Here is a 6551-nt window from a genome sequence, read left to right as displayed (position 1 = left end):
GAATTCAAATAAGAAATTATGCCAATCGATTGTCAGATCTTCACTACAACTTTCCTAAAAAGGTGTTTTCACTCGATACCTTCTCTTTTTTAGCTTATTTATTTTGAGAGAGCAGGGGAGAGCCAGAGAAAAGAGGAGAAAGAATCCCAAGCAGGCTCCACACTGTCAGCACAGAGCCCCATATGGGGCTCAGTCTCACAAAATGTGAGATCATGACCTGAGCCAAAATCAAGAGTTAGACGCTTAACCAACTGAGCCACACAGGCGCTCCGCCCCCAATATCTATTAATCACAAAGAAACATAAGCTGTGAATATATAGTTCCAAAAGTAAAATTATAGAAACTAATGACATTATTATGACCTAGATATTTGGTAAACAGTGAATTATGATTTTGAGATCATCAAAAAAAGGCTTTCTGAACAATCTTCCACACTTCACAAAACTCTCTTCATGTAGTAGATCTGTCCCAGTGTCGTGGCAACTAGAACAAGAGCTTCAAAGAAGGACCAAAGGGCCACTCTGCTGTTTGTGTTGCCACTAATCACTCTGTGTATTCTCTCCGAACTTGTATGCATTCCTGCTTGTGCTTTACACTTGTCATTGCCACTGCCAACTCATCAATCATTTCTTCTAGCTTGTTCTCATTAGCTTCTCTTTCCATGCCTTGTCCTTTGGGGACTTCCCCAATATCAGTGGTGAACATCATTCTTTGGAGTCATGGTAGACATCCTGTCCCTAAAACAAAACTTAATATGTTCCATCCATATGAGCAGCCAATATGTATTTCCCACTGATCAATCTGTCTCCTTTATAAACTCTTTTATTGTCAGGCCCTGTAATTTCCACATCTATGTCCAGGAAGCCACCCTTGGCCACCTGGAAGATGAGGCCCATGTTGATGCCTGAGGCGACCCGCAGTCCTCTGCATGCACATCAATGCCGATGAAGTAGCCCAAGGCTGTGGCCTGAAGGGTGGCCAGGAGCACCAGCCACTCAGGGATCATCACCATGGTGAGACTGGGACTGAAGCCAGGACCCAGAGCAGGGCTTCCAGAGCCACCACCACCACCACTGCCACCACTGCCTCCTCAGCCACCATCACCTCAGCTCCTTCATCAAGAACCAATTTAATCATCTCTGTTATCCACCAAGCCTTCCCTAACCTCCTCTGCTGAGACTGATACTCAGCCTTTCTCCACGCCGCCTCTTGGAGTAATCATTATTTCTGCAGCTACTGATGGGGTTTTGGAGTGACGGGGGTTTGGAGGTGACAGCAAAGAAAGAATTCTTGAAGACGTCTGTGGTGCAAAAAGGTAATTTTATTACAGCACTGGGACAGGACGAGTGGGCAGAAAGAGCTGCACTGGGGTTGTGAAGAATGACTGGTTATATGCTATGGAGTTGGGGAGACAAAATCAAGAGGAAGGTTCTTAATGGGATCTATATGCTAAAGAAGACTCAAAGATGACTGGATGCCTAGCTAGTGTCAAACTAAGGTTGTTTCCCTGTAGAAAAGCATTATCATGAAAACAGTAAGGAGTTCCTGGAGATTAGGCTATTGATAAGATTGCCTCTTTCTTGATAAGATTGCCTCTTTCTTGTAATGTACTAAGATGTCTGTAAACTGATGGAGACTCTATCAGTTTAATCCTTTGTTTTCTGTCCTTTCCTTTGGCACTCTTCATCCAGGAGTGCCTGAAGAATATCAGCCATCTCCCACTTGGGGGAGCGGGATATTGTTAGCTTGTGTTTGGCCCTCAGCTTGCCTTATGCTCCCTCCATCAGTTATCACGTGGTATATCACAACATATGTTTATACAAACAAGTAGCTTTCTCATTACAATATAAATTCTTTGAGTCTAAGAATTCAAGCTTTTCCATTTTTGTACTCCAAATACCTGTCATAGTTGAGGAAGGCTTATTGAAGAGATTGATTGAGATGTTTAAGTACACAGTAACCACACTCTTTTCAAGGAGATGCATGAAAAACACTTAAGTGTTTTCAAAATATTTTAAAGCTTCAAAGGCAAGACTTCAGGGACACACCCTCTAAAAAGTATTTCAAGAAATAGCCATGACAATATTGTAGGAGATTAGCAAAGCTGGAGGAGCAAAGCTGCCTGACTTTAAGACTTACTATAAAGCAACAGTAATCAAGACAGGGTGGTATTGGCAGAAGAATTGACAAATAGATCACTGGAACAGAATAGATAATGCAGAAATAGACTCACATAAATACAGCCAGCTGATTTTGGATAAAGTAACAAAGGTAATACAGTGAAGCAAAGATTGTCTTTTCAACAATGGTTGAATAATGGAACAATTGAACATCCACAGGCAAAAAAAAAAAAATGTATCTAGACAATGATCTTACCCTTCAGAAAAATCAACTCAAAATGGATCATATATTTAAATGTAAAATGAAAAGCTATTAGACTCCTAGAAAATAACATAGGAAAAAAACTTAGACAACTTTTGGCATGACCATGACTTTTTAGATACAACATTAAAGGCAGGATCCATGAATATAATAATTGATAAGCTAGACTTCATTATAATTAAAAACTTCTGCCCTCTGAAAGACAATGCCAAGAGAGTGAGAAGACCAAGCTACAGACTGGGGGAAAATATTTATAAAAGACACATCTGATAAAGGACTTATCCAAAATATACAAAAAAGTCTTAAAACCCAACAATAAGAAAATGAACAACCCAACTGAAAAATGTAAAAAAGACCTTAATACACACCTCACAAAGAAGATATATGGATAGCAAATAAGCATGTGAAAATATGCTCAACATCAAGTGGCATCAGGGAAGTAAAAATTAAAACAACAGTGAGATTCCACTACATATCTATTAAAATGGCCAAAATCCACAACACCGACAACACCAAATGCTGGTGAGAATATGTAACAACAGAACTCTCATTCATTGCTAGTGGCAGTACACAATGGTATAACCATTTTGGAAGACAGTTTAGCAATTTCTTATAAAACCAAACATACTCTTATCATACAGTCTAGCAATTGTAGTACTTAGCATTTACCCAAAGGAATGGAAAACTTATGTCTACACAAAAACCTACACATTAGTGTTTATAACATCTTGATGCATAATTGATAAAACTTTAAGGAAGATGTCCTTCAGTCAGTGAATGGAAAAATAAACTGTAATATATCTAGACAAATGGGATATTATTCAGTGCTAAAAAGAAATGAGTTACCAAGCCATGAAAAGACATGGAGGAATCTCAAATGAATATTTTTAACTGAAAGAATCCAATATGAAAAGGCTATATACTGTATGATTCCCTTCAAAAAAACAAACAAACAAAAAACTATGGAAACAGTAAAAACCAAAACTATAGAAACAATAAAAAGACAAGTGGTTGCCATGGATTGGGGAAAAACAAGGGATAAATAAATAGAGCACAGAGAATTTTTAAGGTCATAAAAATACCTTGACTGATATCATAGTGATCGATATATGTCACGATACATTTGTCCAAGCCCATAGAATGTACAGCACCAATAATGTAAACTATGTAAACCATAATGTCAACAGTGGACTTTGTGTGATTATGAGGGACCAATGTAGATTCATCAACTGTAACAAATGTATCACTTTGGTGGGGGATGTTGATAAGGAGGGAGGCTCTGCAAGTGTGTGAGCAGAGGTGTTAGAAGGTGGAGGAGGGGAAGTATGCTCCACATTAGGAAGGCACTTTGAGACCAAAAAACAAAGCAAGTCCCGCCTGCAGTTTACACAATTTTATTCAAGGTAACTTACTGACTGGCGATAAGGCAGGCAGATGATGCTATGCAGCTATTCTCCCCCAAATCTGGATCTTAATCTGATTGTATAGAAGGAGAGGATACTAGTTATCTAAAGTGATGCCATCTGTGTGCTAGAGGAGAGGGAGGGGAAAGAACTATGTTATCTCTAATAGTTATCTGACCAACTTTAGGGAAGATCAGAACAAGCCTTCCTGCACTGAGGTCAGGATATACAATAACCTTCAAGGGGCCTGGAACATGTAGCCCCAAGGAAGGTCATTGCAAGTATGTAAAAAAGACAGAAGGCCAAATATGGTCAGTATTGTCAGCATCCCTACAAGAGGTATACAAAAAAATCTTTGTACCTTCTCCTCACTCTTGCTTTGAAGCTTAAACTGCTCTAAAAAAAAAAAATAAAGTTTTAATAAAAGAAAATGTTTCAGGCAGTGTCTGAATTGAGACCATGTGGATTACAATCAAGCCAGATGACCAGCTTCTAATGACCTCATAGCACAACCTTGCCCTGACATATATTGTCCACACAGCATGGCTGCTCTGTAACTGCTAAAGTAGCTGACACCAATGACCAATGAACAATACCTTGCTTCTTGCCTCTACTACATGTAAAGGGAGTGGTTACCCCACATACAGGTAATAGTGTATTATTCTGTTATGTGCTAGGCATTATAATTTCTTCATCCTCACACCACCCCTGTGAAGAAAGCATGATTATTATCACCGTTTCTCAGCTGAGGAAACTGAGGCAGAGAGCTTAAGTAGTCAGATGAAGACCACACAGATGGTGTGTGGCAGATTCAAGATTTGAACTCGGGAAGCCTAGCTTCTGGGCTTGGACCTGAAACCACTCTCAGTCACCACAGACCCGTTGTAGGAGTCCTCTCCCACAGAGTCAGAATCCTAGGCATTCCAGGTCTGTGCAAATGCACTCAGAAGGGTTTAAGACATGAAGTCCTGAAGGACGACCACTAACCTTCTGTAGCTTATTTTGTAAAATGGGATTTCAGGGAGGAACTAGTGACAGTAACAGAGGCACAGCATATTTTCTCTTATAAATTTATTCATCACAACGTTTTATGCCTGAACACATAGTTTGTATGCTCATTGCACAGTTATAAATAGATACACTCAATCTGGTAAAATGTACAGAAAGTGGGCAGAGTATTTATAATCTTGAGAAAATGCTTCAAAAAGAATCCCATTCTCAGGCTCTTTTGGCTCAGATATAGGGACATTCATGGACCAGATTCCTTACCTCTTGCTTGGTATCCTTGAATGTAGGTATTCCAGGTTGAGTCTACTTTTGTTCCTAATACCATAGCAGTTGGTACATCCTGGAGTTCTACAGAGTTCTTCTGTCTAATTTAGATATTCTGATGTCCAGGCAGTTCTTACCATTAAGGGATGATACTTCATGGGCATTTCTGTTGAGATATTTCTTCTCAAAAGCCAATTCCATTTTACCCACCTACGTTTGAAAATGAACCATTTAATTCATTTATTCTAATCTTTTTCTTTGCAGTCTAACAATTTTATAACATAAAATAAACTCTACACTCATTATGACAACTAGGAATAATGACTGGCATTATTTTTGCATGTCACTTCACAATATTGTTATCATTTTTTCTTTATAATATAAAGTTAATACCTCTTAGTTATTTCAATCATTCCTATTTAAACTAGTACTAAATAAAATTAAATTCCTAGTATCTTTCTAGACTCAGAAATTGGAGTATTTCTTAATACCATTTTAGAATATGATAGCATACTGGTGGTGCATTATTATGTAGAAAAATAACTGGTTAAGAAAAACTGGATTAAAAAAAAACTGGATTTGGGAAGTGTTCGTGGGTATCTCATTTCTGCCCAATTTATAAGCACTGGCTGCCTTTTTTGAATATCTATTCAAGAACATCTGTATAGGAAACAGGATTATAGATTAGTGTCTCCTTTTGGAGCAAAGGAAAGGCTTGCTTACTGTCCAGTGTAATATAGAAAATGTCTCTCTCTTTGGGGAAAAGTTCTGGCACATGAGATGCCATAATAGAAGATGTAGGTTCCCTAAGCTTGTACCACGTACAGGCATTACTTGGCCCCTTTGTGTTGTCCTGTGAGAGCTGTGTACTCCCGCTATGCTGTTGCTATGAGCAATAGTTTGTTGTTGTACCCCCCCCCCACCCTCCCACCTCTGAGCCAGAAGTCCTATGTCTTTAGTGAGCATCCATAAAACTGTGGCAAGAAAACTTGTTAGCTTGCAAGTAGGGTAACGTCTCAGACCCTTCTAAGTTATTGACAAATATGATCTGAAAAATTTAACGTGTATTTTTATACATATATACATGTGTGATGTGGGGAGAGAAAAAGAGAAACTAAGAGGAAATGCTAATAGGGATAGGATTTTATGATTTTTGAGTTCCACTTCTTTTTGTTTGTCCATTTTTCTGCCACTGATATAAACATAAAAAAATCAATGTTTCATACAAATAGCATAGGTATACTCTATTGTCAATGTGAATTATATCTCTTTTACAATTGTAGTTTCAGTGCTTTCAAACTTAGTAATATAAAGAAGTTGTTAATGTCTCTATATTCTTTTACATCCTACCACTCTCCAGCATTTTATTTGTTACAAGGGTAGCTGATTGTATTGTGTTTTGTTGTGAGGCAGTATTACCATCAACAAATAACTTTAGAAGTGAGTACTCAGAGTTAGTGGTGCTTGTAGTTGGTAGTAATACATAATACAATA

At 38.2% G+C, this 6551-nt stretch overlaps 1 pseudogene; it reads right to left on the bottom strand.

The window, feature by feature from the left end:
• Positions 1-436: 436 nt before the first annotated feature.
• On the bottom strand, positions 437-1012 carry LOC122490951 (annotated as a pseudogene).
• Between the last annotated feature and the right edge of the window lie 5539 nt (positions 1013-6551).

This window comes from Prionailurus bengalensis, chromosome C2 (assembly GCF_016509475.1).
Source record: "Prionailurus bengalensis isolate Pbe53 chromosome C2, Fcat_Pben_1.1_paternal_pri, whole genome shotgun sequence".
Lineage (NCBI taxonomy): Eukaryota > Metazoa > Chordata > Mammalia > Carnivora > Felidae > Prionailurus > Prionailurus bengalensis.
Note: the sequence above shows the minus strand (reverse complement) of the source record. Positions and strands in the feature narration are given on the sequence as shown.